At 37.3% G+C, this 19,228-nt stretch overlaps 1 protein-coding gene across 3 annotated transcripts in view; it reads left to right on the top strand.

Moving 5' to 3' along the window:
• LOC127439995 (proline-rich protein 36-like) overlaps positions 1–19,228 on the top strand; it is a 188,549-nt gene that overhangs the window by 22,038 nt on the left and 147,283 nt on the right. For 2 of the 3 annotated variants that reach the window (XM_051696336.1, XM_051696338.1), the window contains exon 2: positions 10,432–10,468. The exons of the other annotated variant lie outside the window; for it this stretch is intronic. The gene's annotated coding sequence lies outside the window, so the exon portion shown is untranslated. The remainder of the gene's footprint in view (positions 1–10,431; positions 10,469–19,228) is intronic. 3 annotated transcript variants of the gene reach the window in all.

Consider the following 19,228-nt stretch of genomic DNA (forward strand, 5'->3'; position numbering starts at 1 on the left):
AAATCTAAGGGCTTGTCCTTAAGTGTCGGGTGTTTGGTTTCCAAATGGCGCTTCAACTTGCATGGCTTCATGCTATCATTTGCCAGCACATCTGTGCATATAACACACTGGGGCAGCGGTTCAGCATCTGTCCCAGCCACTGTAAAGCCAAACTGAAGATAGCTATCGTCATACTTTCACGTTTTACACTTTTTAGGGGTAGATGACAATGCTGACGAGGCATCGTCGCTACAACTCCTTTTGGCACGTATGATACACTTTTCTATAGCCTACTTACCACCATGGGTTCGTTTGGCTAGTAGTCACTGTCGATCTGACCCGTGGCTGCACTGGCAGCTAGTTAAAAAAGCAGGCTAAGCTCCACCTCTCCCTATCAAAGCAGAGGGAGAGGGGACGTGTTTTTTTATGCAGAGGTTAACGTCATGAGACAGAAGGAAATTGTGAATTACATTTATTCATATTTTCTAAAGGAGATGAAGCATATTGATGTTACATTTTCTAATTCTGTTTACAGTTCACATTAGGCTCATGTATATTTGCTTGGTACTTCAGTACTGAAGCCTATCTGAAGTCAATAAAAAAATCAACCTTGCAAAAGTTGCGCCCCACTTCTGACCTCTCCCTTACATGCACGTTATACGTTATTCAAGGACCCTGTATCAGTCGCTGAACATAGACGATTGCCTTGAGCTCGCACTTTGCACCGTGCCTCGCAACTCCTACCACCCCCCTCCGACGATCGCAGAGATCTGCGTTCTATTTTCTCAGCAGTTTCAGGTTTGATTGTGCAACACTACACCAAAATAACAATCAGGTTGACAAGCAAACAAAAGTTAAATCTTAGTTAGATTTTTGGAACTATCGATTATCAGCTCAAATCTATGCCTAGAGTTACCGATAGTGTTTTTTTTATTTTTTATTCTTTATTGTGCCTCCATGGTCAGCGTTGGAGATTCTACAGTTAAAATGGCTTGGTTCTGCAGTATAACAGAGGTGAAATAAAAACAATTACTGACACCTCGTGGGGATTTGCTATATCTAAATCTATCATCATTGACAATATTCATATATATTTTTATCCTCACTTAAAGGAAAATTCTCTTATAATTCACTTACCTTGTTGCCATCCCAGATATGTATGTCTGTCTTTCTTCAGCAGAACATAAATTAAGATTTTTAGAAAAATGTTGAGGCATATTTAGGCAGCAATAAAAGTAATCCACACGACTCCAGTTGATCAGTTAATGCCTTCTGAAGCAAATCTATAGGTTGGTGCAAGAAACAAATGGATAATTAAAACTTTATTAACTTTAAAATATCGCTTCCTGCCAACAGTCGACGCATCAATGACGTAAGCGCTATGGCGCGTTCATGCGAGAAGTCGGAAGCCCGCGCTTTGTGCACAACAGAGGAATGAACGTTGTGCGAAAGTTAGTTAATTTCAAACAGAATCCCAGCGTTGGACAGAAGCAACAATTTAAAGTAAAAAAGTTTTAATCATCGATTTGTTTCTTACACCAACCTATCGATTTGCTTCAGAAGACACTAATTGATTGACTGGAGATGTGTGGATTACTTCTATGCTGGTTAAATGCTCCTTTTGGACCGTCAAATAGCCAGCAGCCTGATGGCAACCGTTTATTTAGATTATAAGGACCTACGGAGCTTCAACATTTTTATAAAAATCTTACTTTGTGTTCTGCTGAAGAAAGACAGTCATACACATCTGGGATGGGATCAGGGTAAGTGAATAATGAGAGAATTTACATTTTTGGGCGAACTATTCCTTTAATAACCTTAGCATGTTTTGTTATTTTGATTAGATAAATCAAGTGTTTTAACTGAAGCAAGGGCATGCAAAGAAACATGCAACTATATGGAAACGTCCTTCATCAGCACATACAGGTGCATCTCAATAAATTAGAATGTCGTGGAAAAGTTCATTTATTTCAGTAATTCAACTCAAATCGTGAAACTCGTGTATTAAATAAATTCAATGCACACAGACTGAAGTAGTTTAAGTCTTTGGTTCTTTTAATTGTGATGATTTTGGCTCATATTTAACAAAAACCCACCAATTCACTATCTCAAAAAATTAGAATACATCATAAGATCAATAAAAAAAACATTTTTAGTGAATTGTTGGCCTTCTGGAAAGTATGTTCAATTACTGTATATATACTCAATTCTTGGTAGGGGCTCCTTTTGCTTTAATTACTGCCTCAATTCGGCATGGCATGGAGGTGATCAGTTTGTGGCACTGCTGAGGTGGTATGGAAGCCCAGGTTTCTATGACAGTGGCCTTCAGCTCATCTGCATTTTTTGGTCTCTTGATTCTCATTTTCCTCTTGACAATACCCCATAGATTCTCTATGGGGTTCAGGTCTGGTGAGTTTGCTGGCCAGTCAAGCACACCAACACCATGGTCATTTAACCAACTTTTGGTGCTTTTGGCAGTGTGGGCAGATGCCAAATCCTGCTGGAAAATGAAATCAGCATCTTTAAAAAGCTGGTCAGCAAAAGGAAGCATGAAGTGCTCCAAAATTTCTTGAACGGGTGCAGTGACTTTGGTTTTCAAAAAACACAATGGACCAACACCAGCAGATGACATTGCACCCCGAATCATCACAGACTGTGGAAACTTAACACTGGACTTCAAGCAACTTGGGCTATGAGCTTCTCCACCCTTCCTCCAGACTCTAGGATCTTGGTTTCCAAATGAAATACAAAACTTGCTCTCATCTGAAACGAGGACTTTGGAACACTGGGCAACAGTCCAGTTCTTCTTCTCCTTAGCCCAGGTAAGACGCCTCTGACGTTGTCTGTGGTTCTGGAGTGGCTTAACAAGAGGAATACGACAACTGTAGCCAAATTCCTTGACATGTCTGTGTGTGGTGGCTCTTGATGCCTTGACCCCAGCCTCAGTCCATTCCTTGTGAAGTTCACCCAAATTCTTGAATCGATTTTGCTTGACAATCATAAGGCTGCGGTTCTCTTGGTTGGTTGTGCATCTTTTTCTTCCACGCTTTTTCCTTCCACTCAACTTTCTGTTAACATGCTTGGATACAGCACTCTGTGAACAGCCAGCTTCTTTGGCAATGAATGTTTGTGGCTTACCCTCCTTGTGAAGGGTGTCAACGATTGTCTTCTGGACAACTGTCAGATCAGCAGTCTTCCCCATGATTGTGTAGCCTAGTGAACCAAACTGAGAGACCATTTTGAAGGCTCAGGAAACCTTTGCAGGTGTTTTGAGTTGATTAGCTGATTGGCATGTCACCATATTCTAATTTTTTGAGATAGTGAATTGGTGGGTTTTTGTTAAATGTGAGCCAAAATCATCACAATTAAAAGAAAAAAAGACCTAAACTACTTCAGTCTGTGTGCATTGAATTTATTTAATACACGAGTTTCACAATTTGAGTTGAATTACTGAAATAAATGAACTTTTCCACGACATTCTAATTTATTGAGATGCACCTGTACATTGTGTCTCTGTAACTTGAAAGATGTTTAGTCTTGCTTCGAGTTTTGCTTGAGGCACTTAATAGCAGTAAATAAGATGTAGAGTAGCAGAATTATATCCAAAATTATTAGTATTTTTTCTTTGTTTCTGAGTTGTCTTTGAAATAATTGGTACGTATGACCTTTTACAGACAAAAGTTTGACACACACAAAATAAACACATTATACTGGTGTTTCTTCAACTTAGGCACTGTGGACTTCTTGAAACTAAAGTTTCATTACAAAAATTTTTACAGTCTCACCAATTTTTATTTTATTTGTCAACTATGTATGTACATGCATCACAGGAGATTTATGTCATTTTTTTTCACTTTTTCTGAAAGTCATGAAAATTCCCACCAGTGTCATTTCCAACACATCTCAAAACCACGTAAGCAAAAGTGTAATAAATCAAGTATATTTTGGGCATTTGAAAAATGAAGCTGGCATCTTTCCAAATCTAATCATGCATACATAAGAGGATGTTATTGCTTGTGTACTGAAAACAATGTTAGACAATACATGCTCTCTTTACATATTACAAACACGCCCCAAAGTGGCAGTTCTCGAGTGTTTTGAGTGACGCTGAGCAGATTTTACTCCACGCCTGCGGACATATACGCTAAGGCTAATTACATAGATTACATTTTACGTGTCCTAAATACACACAATTAAATAATATTTTCACACTTTTTGATTGGGTCTGACATGTTAACAAGTAATAATTACCTTGGATTTTCTTTTTCTTCAAAAATCACCTGTCTCAGATTTCATCTCAAATATGCGCTTCTCTGACACTTTTACTGACTTGGTTAACAAGTACACTAACTTTTGAAAAAACTTTTTATTAAGGGCAAAATTGTTTGGTGTGCTGGAAATGATGACACAATTGTGGGACAGTCGTCATATGTGAAAAAATTACAGAACACTGATTCTTGAGATAAGGGACAAAAATATCAAGAAATTCATAATAATAAAAATGCTTAAAAAGTGTATACTCAGGGCATTCATTATGGGATCAAAATCCCGCCAAAACTATTGTGGTCATGGATCCAAAAATAATAAGTGTGAATTAAAATAATAAGCGTGAATCAAAAATAATAAGCGCAGATAAAAATAATAAGCGCAGCTCAAACAATAACAAGCATGAATCAAAAATATATAAACACAATTAAAATATGCTACCAAAAAAAAAAAAAAAAAAAAAAGAAAAATTAAAGCAAAGTCATCAGAACTGCAAGGAAAATCATGTTTTCCTTGGTTATATTACTGTTTTTTGTGCTCACTGACAATTTTGCTCATATTTTCATTTTTTTCTATGCTTACGCTGTATTTTCCTTTGCTTGTGAGTAGAGTTTCATGTAAATCAGGGGGCGTTTTGCGTCCCTATTGGTCCACTAGTTTTTGATTGACAGTTCCTCCTCTAGCCAATCATTCGAAGAGGGGAAGTGACGTCACTCCAATGCAACCGACAGCTGCTGCTCAATATTATATTATTTGTGGTTGATAGATATGTTGCTTGTGTCTGTTTTGCGTATTTTCTGCCAGCTCTAGGAAACAATGTGTTTTCCGAGTAGGCCATTATTACCAAGCACAGAACTTGAAAAACAAAAGCAAAGAATAATACAGCGCAAGCGTACAAAAAAAAAAATGAAAATATGAGCTAAATTGTCAGAGAGCACAAAAAACAGTAATATAACCAAGGAAAACATGATTTTGTTTGCAATTCTGATGACTTTGCTTTAGTTTTTTTAGTTTTTTTTTTTGCAGCATATTTTAAATGTGTTTATATATTTTTGATTCATGCTTGTTATTTTTTGATCTGCGCTAATTATTTTTATCTGCACTTATTATTTTTTGATTCATGCTTATTATTTTTGGATCCATGGCCGCAATAGTTTTGGCAGGATTTTGATCCCATAATTCACTACTTATATTTTTAAATAATTTCATTAGGAAGCACATGCAACTTAACCTGTCTTGAGGAAGAGGTCACAATGTTAAACTGCCAAATAAAGTGTTTAAAAATGCAACAAATTCATAAATATAAATAGAAAACGAAAATACGGATCTGTAAGATATCAAACAATACATAAAGTACATTTTAAATTCTATTTTCCATTAAAAAAACTGCCTATCAAAGTTGTGTCCTCACTGCGTCAACTTTTTTTTATAATCCTGAATAAATCAGGCAATTTCATGGTCAGCTATAACTCTGAGTATCCCTTTCCCAATTCCTGTTCATGGTGGATGCAACAGTAGGATACGTGGTCTGGTAAGTTTCATGTTTTTTTATATACATGTACACTACCGGTCAAAAGTTTTAAAACACTTGACTGAAATGTTTCTCATGATCTTAAAAATCTTTTGATCTGAAGGTGTATGATTAAATGTTTGAAATTAGTTTTGTAGATAAAAAAAATCTAATTGTGCCACCATATTAATTTCATTATAAATGAAAATGTAATAATAAAAAAACAATGTTTTTTGAAATTGATGACTTGGACCGAATAATAAAGAAAAGCAGCCAATAAGTGTCCAACATAGATGGGAACTCCTTCAATACTGTTTAAAAAGCATCCCAGGGTGATACCTCAAGAAGTTGGTTGAGAAAATGTCAAGAGTACATGTCTGCAAATTCTAGACAAAGGGTGACTACTTTGAAGATGCTAAAAAACAAAACAGTTTTGATTTATTTTGGATTTTGTTTAGTCACAACATAATTCCCATAGTTCCATTTATGTTATTCCATAGTTTTGATGACTTTACTATTATTCTAAAATGTGAAAAAAATTATAATAAAGAATGAGTAAGTGTTTCAAAACTTTTGACCGGTAGTGTATATATATATATATATATATATATAATAGGGTTTCAGCCAGGGACAAATTGATGCCCTACACAGATCTCTGCGATTGTAAGAATGTGACATAAGACAAAAAGAAAAAAAAGTTGAAATCTGTTCATTTTAATAAAAATCAACCCCTGGGGCATGTACCTGACATTAAAGAAACACCCATACTATAAGCAAAGAACCTGGTTAACCTGGTTAATTACAAGCAATCCCTCTCTACAGCTTGCACAAAAGTAGTATCATACTAATGCATATGATTTACCACTTCACTAAACACATAAGCATGCATGGCGTCTGTACTGTGGTGTGGGCATATCTTGTTCTTTCTCCCCACTGTCTGCCTGTCTTCCTCTCTCTCTCTTCCGCCTGTCTCTCTTCACTCCAGTGTCTCTCTAAATATATCTCGCCATGTCTACCCTTCTATCCATTTCTCTGCTTGCACAGTCTTGTCCAATAAAGTTAGCCATGCACAATTCAAAGCTTTCTCCATGAATGAGTGTCTAATGTAGTATTAACTGTGTATTTTAACACTGCATATTAGATGTGTTTGGTGAATAGCATCATTTGTGGCTGAAATATTTGTCTGAACACCAGAATGGATGCATCGATCCCATCGTTAATGAAGACTCCTACGCTTTCCTGTTTGAAAGGGTTTTTTTCTACATATTTATCTATTTCCGCACATCCTGCAGATGTACAGTATAAATTAGGTTGGGGTGCTATGATGATAAATACCATGTGACAGTTGGAATTTGTCAACAGGTAGATATTCTGCTATACTACCATGCATTTTGGTTTTCACCCACTGAAAATGTGTACAATGTAATTTATGCATTGAGTCACATTTACTAAGTTTACATGGACAGCAAAAAGCTGTATGTTGCGAGAAAGCGTCATTCCTGTTTACATGCACTGTATAAGTGGTGTAATCTTTATTCCCGTATACATGCGGCTCCGTTAGTAAGCAGCTTTCTCCAAAACAACATAATTTCCTGCAACGCTTGTGTAAATAATAAACATGGCATCTGATGAAGACTTCCCTATTTTATTCTCTGTTGCTTTATTTATTTCCAGATATTCCAGAGTTGTTGCTGCGTTTGTTTCCTGAAATTTCTGTTGCAACCTGCAGCGGAATTACGCTGCAATAGTGGGGTTTCCCTCTTTTTCTCAAACCCCCAGATTCTCCCAATGTACACAAATATGCAAACGTGAGGGACAGTGGATATTTTACATTGGTGTGTATAAATAGGTATTATACTGAATACTTCACTTTTGGTTTAAAATTAAAAAGAAGATTATAATTTTAGGTGAAATACCTTTTATTTGTACTGTACTTAATTCAGTGGATTATCCAAAATATAACCATTGCCAAATGTTAGTTAAAATAATTTTATTACGTTTTCACCTATATTGTGATATATTACTGTAACGAATCAGACTGAGAGGCAGATGTAGGATCCGTATGCAGGTTTAATAGAGAGATCAAACAGGCAAAAAGGTAAAAAAACAGAAAGCAGTCTAGTGAGGCAGACAAATCCAAAAAAGAGAAACTCTGAGGCAAAATCCACAATAAACAGGCACAGGTCAAAAATCCAAAACAGGGATAACCGCTTAGAATTGCAGACTGAGAAAGAACTGGGCAAGACTTTGCACAGAATGATAAAACTCCAGGGCTTAAATACACAGATAATGAGTAATAATGAACAGGTGTGAGAGATAATGGCAGGAGGCAATGCATGATGGGGGTTGTAGTCTAGTGAGGGGTTAGTATGCAGGGGATGAGGATTGTGTGAACTGGCTAGGAGAAGAGACAGCAGATGATGTGACAATTACTCATACCGTGATATCAGATTTTAGTAATACTGCCAACTCCTTAAATGCACTTTTACACAAAGCCTATATCACTAAATATAGCTCAGTAAATATATGGCGGGGTGGGGTTGTTTTTTTTAATTTTTTTATGAGGACAGCTATTTAGCTTTGGCTTAAAGTGAGAAGCTACGTGATTTTTAAGCATACTTGGCTGAAGGAGTTTGAGTTTTGATTCATTTAGATGTTACCCAGCCCATTGGCCCAATTGCCTATAAAGTGCAATATGCAAGGCAGCACGTGGGAAACAGAGAGGGGGGTTGGGGTTAGTGATCCTGCCACTAGGACACACTAAGCATTAAGAAATGCTGGATTCATTAAACTGTCACTGTAAGAATATGTAAGTAGAAGAGACAGCATTGGGAAAAGGAAAGAGAGATGGTACTAAAATGATGGAATCTGTAATGGAGAGCAAAACATAAATTATGAAAAAACAAAGAAAAGGAGACAGAGAAGGGCGAATTCACTAAAGACTTGCATCACTTTTACCTGTTGTATTTCAAACCACAATCCAGATAAACCACATGCAATTGGTGCGAAAATAGCACTGCGCCTTAAATATTTAAATGAATTAATTGTTTTTTTGTTTGTTTTTATCTCAAATACAAATGTAAATTTGCTTCATTCGATTGTGCTTTATTCACAAAATTTGCAAAAAACATTGCAGTATATTCGCCTGAGGAAATTTAAAAGAGATGTTTGTGTACATTTTCTGTTGCACCCTCTTCAACCTATTGTAATGCTCAGAACCAACTCACAAGTTCAGGAATTGCACTGTGCAAATTGTATTCAGCACAGATTTTGTTGGCACATTTGTGCTGTTGCCTGATTTGTATGATTCCTTTTGTGAATCAGTAGCTAAATCAGTGCAGACAGTATTGCATTTTGACACTTAACTTGCCCCACACATTTGTACTACAGACATGAATGATTCAAGTCATGCAGCTTGTTGAGGAGAGGTGTGCTGCTACTTTTCTAAGCTATCAGACTTACAGTATTCACCTGATGGATTGAAGGAGGGATATATCTTGGGACCTCTTTTGACTTTGACCAGTAAGTAACCACCTAGCAACCACCCATAACACCTTAGTAACCATATTGCAACATGCTAAAACCATTTAGAACATTTGAGATTCCACATAGCAATGCCCTGGAAACCACCAACAACACTTTAGCATCTTGAATGTAATTAAAAAAAATATATATAATTATAATTCCCACCAGAAGCCTGCCAACACAAAGAGGCACCAAAACACTTTCCCGGACTTTCGGTTTCATCGTACCACATTGGTGTAATGACCTTCCCAACTCCATCCGTGAAGCTGACTCACTTTCTGTCTTCAAAAAATGGCTAAAAAGACATATTTTCCATTAGCACTTAACCAGTCACTAAATAATAATAATAATAATAATAATAGTAATAATAATTTCTTGTTGCACTATAATCTGTCTTGACTACTACTATTCTGATACTAGTGAAACTTTGTAATGCGGCACTTTTCGTACCACTGTCTCCTTAAGATGATTCGCTTATAATGTATTCCTCTTTTGTAAGTCATTTTGGATTAAAGCATCTGCCAAATGAATAAATGTAAATGTAAATAATCAGAACATGAAGTCTTATTTTTCATTTTTATCCTGCTATGTATCTATCCTTCTTAGTTGCTTCTTATCCTTCTTGTTTAATAATGTTTTAGAAATTATATATTTTTTTAAATAATGTTGATTTTTAGAAGTATATTTGGCCATATGGTGGCCAGAACTTTGAAGCTCCAAAAAGCACATAAAAGCAGCATAAAAGTAATCCATATGACTCCAGTGGATAAATCTATATATTCTGAAGCAATATGATAGGTGTAGGTGAGAAACAGATCAATATTTGTTCATATATTGAGTCATTTTTTTATTCACTGTAAATTCTCCTCCCTGCCCAGTAGGTTGCGATATGCACAAAGAATGCGAATCACCAAAAACAATGATGAATGTGAAAGTGGAGATTTATAGTAAAAAAATTACTTAAATATCGATCTGTTTCTCATCCACACCTATCATATTGCAAGACATGAGTTGTATTACTGTATTACACTGTATTACTTTTATGCTGCCTTTATGTGCTTTTGGAGTTTTACATTTCTGGTCACCATTCACTTGCATTGTATGGACCTACAGAGCTGAGATATTTTTCTATATATCTTTGTGTTCTGCAGAAGAAAGAAAGTCATCCACATTTGGGATGGTGTGAGGGTGAGTAAATGATGAGAGAATTTTCATTTCTGGGTGAACTATCCTGTTAATAACCTTAATTTATTCTTTGTTACTTAGTTTACTCATTTTATTAAATGCTATTCTATTTGGAACTATTGTTTTTTTATATTATTATTTCTTAATGATTTGTTTAATCTGCATTTGATATTTTATTTTATTTTAATTATTTTGCGCCATTTATCATTGCATGCAACTTTGTTGTATTGCCACAAGCATTAAAAAAATGCCTTTTTTTTTTTTTGTTCTGCCAATGAAGAACACTAAATTACATTTCAATCTTTCGACACAAAAGAGAATGGATAGAATGGAACAGTCAAAAGCTAAAATAGCAAACACTCATATCTTTGTGGTGCCTTATGAATACTTGGCTCTGGGTAGCAGAATTAGGCTGAAACAGCAGCTCTCTGTACTGGGATCAAATACTTCCCTCTGCAGGTAATGATATGATCCGCTGCTCAAAACAACCAGCATAGTGGGTTGCGATTTCCCTCACCTAATAATGTGAAATTATCAGCACAACAGAATAAGTACATAAGGGAGCTAGAGCACTCCCTGCTTATGACACTAAAGAGGGAACAAGACACACAGACGCATAACATATCATAAACTCTGATGATAAAGTTATTTTTTCATTATTACTTTAGAGAGTTTACAGTTTGCCCACCCTGTGTAGGCGGGCTCGATGATTTAACAACATTGTTCAATAAAAAAACAACATGGCTTTGTTGCATTGGCATGTGGTGGGCTTTTGAAATAAGGAGGCAAAGTTCACTCTCTGCTTTTTGGATTTTTTCATCCAATGTAAACTCCAAATGTTCCATTTTATATTTACATGGTTTCTGGCATAAAGGCATATGGGATAGCATTTAGCTTACAATATTTTTTGATGTTAATATAAACATACTATTTATTAAAATCATGTAGAGTACCGGTACTAAAGAAGTATCGTGATACCAAAGAAATTTAAACGGTATGATATCATCTGTTGCTAATTTCGTTACCATATTACAGTATGCTGCAATTAGCAAAATGATATGGCCAAGTGTGTGCAGAAGAATGTCATTTAATTAAATATTATACAGTCACATGCACTGCACGCTACAGAATGAACAAGAGCGCTCTGCTTTCTGTCATCTGCTTTACACACACACAACAACAACCGGTATTCGCCACTAAGTGGCGGTGACGTCACCGCGACGCTTGTGCCAGGCTATGTGCACCTTGAGGCCACGTGAAGTGTCGAAAGCCCGTTGGCAGGAGGTCACGGGGCAGACCCAGATGCCACGGGTCGACTGACTGAGACGACTGGCTGATGGACCACCTGTGCCCCCTACTGTGCCAACTTGCTGTGCTTTAGCCACCCGATGCTCCGCTCGTTGTTGTGAGCATCGCTCCTCCGCCCTCCGTTGTTGCTGGAGGGCGACTGCCTCCAACTGCCCAGTAGCGTCCTTCACGAGCCTCCTCCACAGAGGCCGATTTTGACACCGCTGGTACCAGTCAGCGGCAAGTCCACTCAGCTCCAGATCTTTACACATACACACACACACACACACACACACACACCCACACACACCCACCCACACACACACACACACACACACACGTTGGTGCGGCTATCCTTATGAGGACTCTCCATAGACACAGTGATTTTTGTACTGTACAAACTATAGATTATATCCCTTAACCCTAACCCTAAACCTTCACAAAGAACTTTCTGCATTTTTAAATAAAAAAAAAAAAACAAAAAAAAATAGTTTAGTATGTTTTTTAAGCGATTTGAATGATGGGGACACTAGAAATGTCCTCATAAACCACATTTATTGCATAATACCCTTGTAATTACCAGTTTGTTACCTAAAAAAATTTCCTTGTAAACCACCCAAACCCAGGCCACACACAAACACACACACACACACACAAACACACACACGCACACACACACGTGCGCGCACGCACAATATAACACTGAATAAAAATGCAATATTCAAAAAGTAGCAATAATACTCAGATTAACAATTATATAATATTAATTGGTTGTTTTATTATTATTATTATTATTATTATTATTATTATTATTATTATATTTAAGCAATATCACAAATGCAAGTGTTTTAGCAGCATGTTGTGATTTAGCCATAGTAGCCTTGTGCCACAGGTAATCAGAATTTTTTTAATTAATGTATTCATTAATACTGTCAAGCTAGCTCTGTTCTGCAGCATTTTATTTTAGCAAAAATAAAATTGCAATTTTTTTGTAAAAAAAAAATAAATAAATAAATAAATATATATATATATATATATATATATATATATATATATATATATATATATATATATATATATATATGTTTATTTGATTAAAGCTGTATGTATCAATTTGATTAAACACCATGTGATCATAACATTTAATTAAAACATTTAACATGGAATCCAGAAAAATGAAAACAGAAAACAAATCATTTGTATCTGTGAGACTTTATGCATTTTTTATGTATTTTTATGTCTTTTTTTTTGTTGTTGTTGTTGATTATAGTATCGATTTAGTATCGATACCGAGGTACCAGGGTTGGTATCGTACCGAAGCCAAACTTTTGGTATCAGAGCAACCCTAAAACCAAGTCACACTAACATTTCATGAAGTCTGATTTCTTTTTCTTCTTTTTATATACATATATATATATATATTACGGTAACAATTTACAATAAGGTTCCATTTGTTAACATTAGTTAACATGAACTAACAATGAACAATACTTATTAAGCATTTATTAATCTTAGTTAATGTTAATTCAAACATATACCTTTTTAAATCAAAAGTTATATTAGTTAACATTAGTTAATGCACTATGAATCAAAAGTATCAAAGTAATTATGTATCTGAGCTGAACTGCATGCATCCTTAGCTGAGTGGCTCAGGTGCTTGTGGGCTCCATAGCGAGCTAGAAGTCGTGGGCATTTGCCAGGAGGAGAATCTGTGGTTGCATCAGCATCACTGTTAGCTTCAGAATGCAGCATATCTCCTGCTGTGGCCTCAACCTCTGCAGTCAAAGTATCTGAAAAATATGAAACATGCATAAATAACATGTTAAAATGCATTATTTGGATTTAGGGACCTAAGGACCATTATTGTATGCCTACTGCATATTTTTATGCTCTGCAATATACAGCGTATATGGTGGACAAATAAGAAAATTGCTTCAGAATAAAATGCAGGCAAATAATGTTTAGGTTATTAAAGCAAATAAAATGCATTACCTATAAGTGATCTTTTCAGATCCTCTCTGAATTTCTTCACCGAATCTGGATTCTCACCATTGGCTACATCTAGATCAACCCAGTTAAGGCACTGAGGATCAAGCATTGTAGCCAAGAAATAGACATTATGGTTGAACTGGTCCTCTTTCCCATTTTGCTCAACCATTTTGGTTCTCACAAAGATCCCAGAGAATCTCTTTAAAAGTGATTGCTGAAGGGCTGGAGCAGATGAGTGTTTAAGTTCAGTACAGTGGGGACCATCGGTGTCGCCAGGTCATTTTTCCGGGGCTTCAGCCCCGAATGTTTTGACTGTAGCCCCGAATGTAATTTTAAATGTAGGCTACGCAATAATATTGCTACCCCCCCCACCCCCCCCCCCCACCCCCCGACTCCTCCGCTCCCGCTAAGCCCCGAACCTCCTCAAGTCCTAGAAACGCCCCTGGTGGGGACCACCATACTAACAGTGAACATTTTCTCACCCTCTGTAAGGTCTGTTGCTTCCACAAAAGGAAAGAGAACAGAAACTAAATCCTTCAGTTGATTCCATTCATGAACTGAAAAAAGAACATGTTGAAAGTCTGAACTGCAAATTTGTGTGAGAGCCCTATGGTCAAGTGCTGTAAGGGCCTGTATCTGCTTGAATGTACTATTCCAGCATGTGGATGTATCTGCAGGAATTGATCTATCTGTCCCAAATGCAGCCTCAAATCGCTCTTTAAACTGAGTACAAGTGTGAAGTAATGAGGTGAATTTTGACATTTTGGCAAGTGCTGAAGAAAAGGCCTTGGCTTCTTTCATTCCATCATGCACAACTAATTGCAGAGAATGTGCAAAACATGACAACCTTTGTCTTGTTCTCACCAGGATAGTCTCGTCTTCCCAGGTCACATCCTCCCAAAGACTCTCATCATCTAAGTTTCCATCTTTTGCATCACTGCCATCACTGTGCTGCTCTTCTTGTGGTAGCTTGACTTTGAACGCACACTTCACATTGGCTGCATTATCAGTAATAATGTACCTGACTTGCTATGTTATATTCATCAATGATCTCGTCAAATGCCATGGCTATGTTGTCTCCACCGTGTCTGCCACAAAACCTCCTACAGTCTAAAAGAAAGGACTCCAGCTGATTTTCCTTTTGGTTTAATCCATGGGCTGTAACACCAAAGAAGGACCGCATGGTTCGATCAGAACATATGTCAGCTGTTATGGACACAGATGATTGGGTCTAGAGCTTTGTTTTAATTGAATCCTTAACCTTAAATATGTTTTTCAGTGATTGTTTTCCTTGCAATGGGAGTGTATTTGTTGTCCATTACTTTCAAGAAATGCCTGAATTGACAGAGGTAAAGTGCAGCCAATGAGCAGATCCTTAATGATGGCATTATGAATTTCTTGTTGTCTTGGAGAATTTGCATCATAAAGTTGCACTGCTTGTTTTGCCAATTCTGGTCTTGCAAATCCTGCTATGCTGGGCTGTGCAGCATCTGCTGGTTGCTGCTGTCTTTGGTACTCTCTTATTCTGGGACAAAAAAATGAAAATTTAGCAGTTCTTACTAATTCAAGAACAGAAGGTAAATGTAAAACAAATCTAATGTGCCTAAAACTTTTCCAAAGTTTTGCATAAGCTACTTAACTAGTTATTGCAATTCAGAGCACATTACGTAACTGAATGAAAATAATTACATTACATTAGAGCACATCACATTTTAAATGTAAAAGGACTACATTTACAGTCACTGCATTTCTGTGGTGATATGTTAATTTCCTTACTAAAATAAGAAAAATTCAAGACTGGAATCACCAAATGCTAATGTTTAGGGGTGGGCGATATGAAAATCTTATTTCAACATAACGATATGGTCTATTAGTAGTATTCAAGTAAGAAATACTACAGAAATTGAATAAAGCAATTAAATGTAAAAAACAGACTTCACTGTATGACATATACAGTTATTCTTATTACATTTACTAAAGTTAATCAGTAGAGTGAGTGAGTGGTTTTCTCTTTGTCGTTTGTTGTTTGATTAACATTACGGCAGCAGGTTTATTGGACTGCTGTCACTTTAAGACCTAATGCACAGGTGCAATATACTGTATTGATGATTTTTCCCAACTATTTACATTTACATTCACTTAAGACATAACCGACTGTGTTTACATGAATAGTCGGCCAGATTTGCATTTTGACATGATGTGTGTGAATTTATTTGACCGTCCAAGTGTTAGCCAATAGATAATTAGTTACTGATGATGCACGATGAGGTGGTTCCTTTAAGTGTGTGCACACTGAAAGCTGATATATATCATCATATCGCCCAGCCCTAATAATGTTATTTGGATTTAAGTTGGTATTAATGTTTATAATAAGCAACTTAGCTTTCTTTATGTTTTCTTTAAACATGTCGGTAGAAATTTGAAGTCGTGCCAGACACTTCAGTTAGAGTTGATTTGCAAAATTTGGAATCCGCAGAGTGCTTCTTTTTACCGGATGTCTTGCAAATAAATTCTTTATGATTTTCATAAGCAAAACAAATTATTGCTGACTTTGAAGACATCGTCCAAGCCATGCATTGCAATCCAGTGTGTGATGTGTGTGTTTTGTCTGCAAGCATAAGAAGATGCTACTGCTGCCTGAAAAATTACAGGAGTAATTCATTTCTTACAGTATCTTAATTTTTTGCTGTTTTTTTGTCTTTCTTTTCATGTTACACATGACGCGGACTCGACTGTACTGTACAAATTCACCCGAGTGCGTGACAAGTCCGAGTTCTTTCAAAATTGGACTCGAGACTGAGTTTGAGTACCCCAACTCTGATTAAAATGTAAAAATACAGCATACAGTATGAGAGTGAATTCATAATTGATACATGAATGTAAATAAATAACTGAATGTGTAGATTGGGAAAAATGTGCTTGTGGGCTGGGCAGTCAAATTTTATTAACAGAGGAGTGTGCTTATGTGACTGTATTGGGTTCAAACCTGTGCAGGGATTTGCACTTCTGTTGAACCAGATACCAAAGCAGTCGTGTGGTTTTCAGCCCAGTGAAGCTTTGGACATCGCAGATCATGTGGTTTTGGCAAAAACAAATCAAGCTCCGATACAGTGCTTCAATGTGTAATGTGTTTTTTGACAGAAGCTTTTCCAAGCTTGTTTTTAGCATGTTACGTGGTTGCTCGGGTGTTATGGGTGGTTGCCAGGGCATACAGTACTATGTGGTTGCTTGTGTTCTGATTGTTTTAAAGAGGCCCTTTTATGCTTTTTGGGATTTTACCTTTCCATTAGTGTGTAATATACAGTGCATCCGGAAAGTATTCACAGTGCTTCACTTTTTCCACATTTTGTTATGTTACAGCCTTATTCCAAAATGGATTAAATTCATTATTTTCCTCAAAATTCTACAAACAATACCCCATAATGACAACGTGAAAGAAGTTTGTTTGAAATCTTTGCAAATTTATAAAAAAGAAAAAATAAATTCACATGTACATAAGTATTCACAGCCTTTGCTCAATACTTTGTTGAAGCACCTTTGGCACCAATTACAGCCTCAAGTCTTTTTGAGTATGATGCTACAAGCTTGGCACACCTATTTGGGCAGTTTCTCCCATTCTTCATTGCAGGACCTCTCAAGCTCCATCAGGTTGGATGGGGAGCGTCGGTGCACAGCCATTTTCTGATCTCTCCAGAGATGTTCAATCGGGTTCAAGTCTGGGCTCTGGCTGGGCCACTCAAGGACATTCACAGAGTTGTCCCGGAGCCACTCCTTTATCATGGCAGGTTTTCATCAAGGATGTCTCTGTACATTACTGCATTCATCTTTCCCCTCGATCCTTACTAGTATCCCAGTTCCTGCTGCTGAAAAACATCCCCACAGCATGATGCTGCCACTACCATGCTTCACTGTAGGGATGGTATTGGCCAGGTGATGAGCGTTGCCTGGTTTCCTCCAGACATGATGCTTGCCATTCAGGCCAAAGAGTTCAATCTTTGTTTCATCAGACCAGAGAATTTTGTTTCTCATGGTCTGAGAGTCCTTCAGGTGCCTTTTGGCAAACACCAGGCAGGCTGTCATGTGCCTTTTACTGAGGAGTGGCTTCCGTCTGGCCACTCTACCATACAGGCCTGATTGGTGGAGTGCTGCAGAGATGGTTGTTCTTCTGGAAGTTTCTCCTCTCTCCACAGAGAAATGCTGGAGCTCTGTCAGAGTGACCATCGGGTTCTTGGTCACCTCCCTGACTAAGGCCCTTCTCCCCCAATCGCTCAGTTTGGCCGGGCGGCCAGCTCTAGGAAGAGTCCTGGTGGTTCCAAACTTCTTCCAATTCTGGATGATGGAGGCCACTGTGCTCATTGGGACCTTCAATGCTGCAGAAATTTTTCTGTACCCTTCCCCAGATCTGTGCCTCGATACAATCCTGTCTCGGAGGTCTACAGACAATTCCTTGGACTTCATGGCTTGGTTTGTGCTTTGACATTCACTGTTAACTGTGGGACCTTATATAGACAGGTGTGTGCCTTTCCAAATCATGTCCATTCAACTGAATTTACCACAGGTGGACTCCAATCAAGTTGTAGAAACATCTCAAGGATGATCAGTGGAAACAGGATGCACCTGAGCTCAATTTTGAGTGTCATGGCAAAGGCTGTGAATACTTATGTACATGTGATTTGTTTTATTTATTTATTTTTTAATAAATTTGCAAAAATTTCAAACAAACTTCTTTCACATTGTCATTATGGGGTATTGTTTGTAGAATTTTGAGGAAAATAATGAATTTAATCCATTTTGGAATAAGGCTGTAACATAACAAAATGTGGAAAAAGTGAAGCGCTGTGAATACTTTCCGGATGCACTGTAACACATTTGCATAATGCCTGCCTCAGGAATGCGCTGCTCAGGAAGCCTCTGGAGCTGAAACTCGGTTATGGTAAGGGGAGTTACATTTTTGACACATGCTCTAAGTGGTTAAAGCAGGCTTTTCTGAAAGGGGGGCTTTAAAGAGACAGGAGCTACAACAGCGCGTTTCAGACAGAGGGTGAAAAGAGGTGCTGCAGCAGTGTACAGTATAAGAAAAATAATGTGTTTTTTGAACATTAAAGCATGTAAACCTATTCCGGTAGACCCCCAAAGTAAAATTATGAACCTGTAAATGAGCATAATATGGGCTCTGTTGCTATGTGGTTGCTAGGATTTTTTATGTGATTTCCAGGGCATCGCTATGCGTTTGCTTGGGTGTTTTCAGTGTTTTAAGCATGTTGCTATGTGGTTGCTGGGGAGTTCTGGGTTGTTGCCAGGGTGATGCTGTGCACTTGTTTTTGTGTTTTGATTGTTTTTAGCATGTTGCTTTGTTATTGCTAGAATATTCTGGGTGGTTTCCAGGGCATTGCTATTTGGTTGCTTGGGTGTTCTGAGTATTTATATCATGTTGCTTTTTGGTTACCGGGGTGTTATGGGTGGTTACCAGGGTGTTGCTATGCAGTT

The sequence above is a fragment of the Myxocyprinus asiaticus genome, chromosome 4 (genome assembly GCF_019703515.2).
Source record: "Myxocyprinus asiaticus isolate MX2 ecotype Aquarium Trade chromosome 4, UBuf_Myxa_2, whole genome shotgun sequence".
Classification (NCBI taxonomy): Eukaryota; Metazoa; Chordata; class Actinopteri; order Cypriniformes; family Catostomidae; genus Myxocyprinus; species Myxocyprinus asiaticus.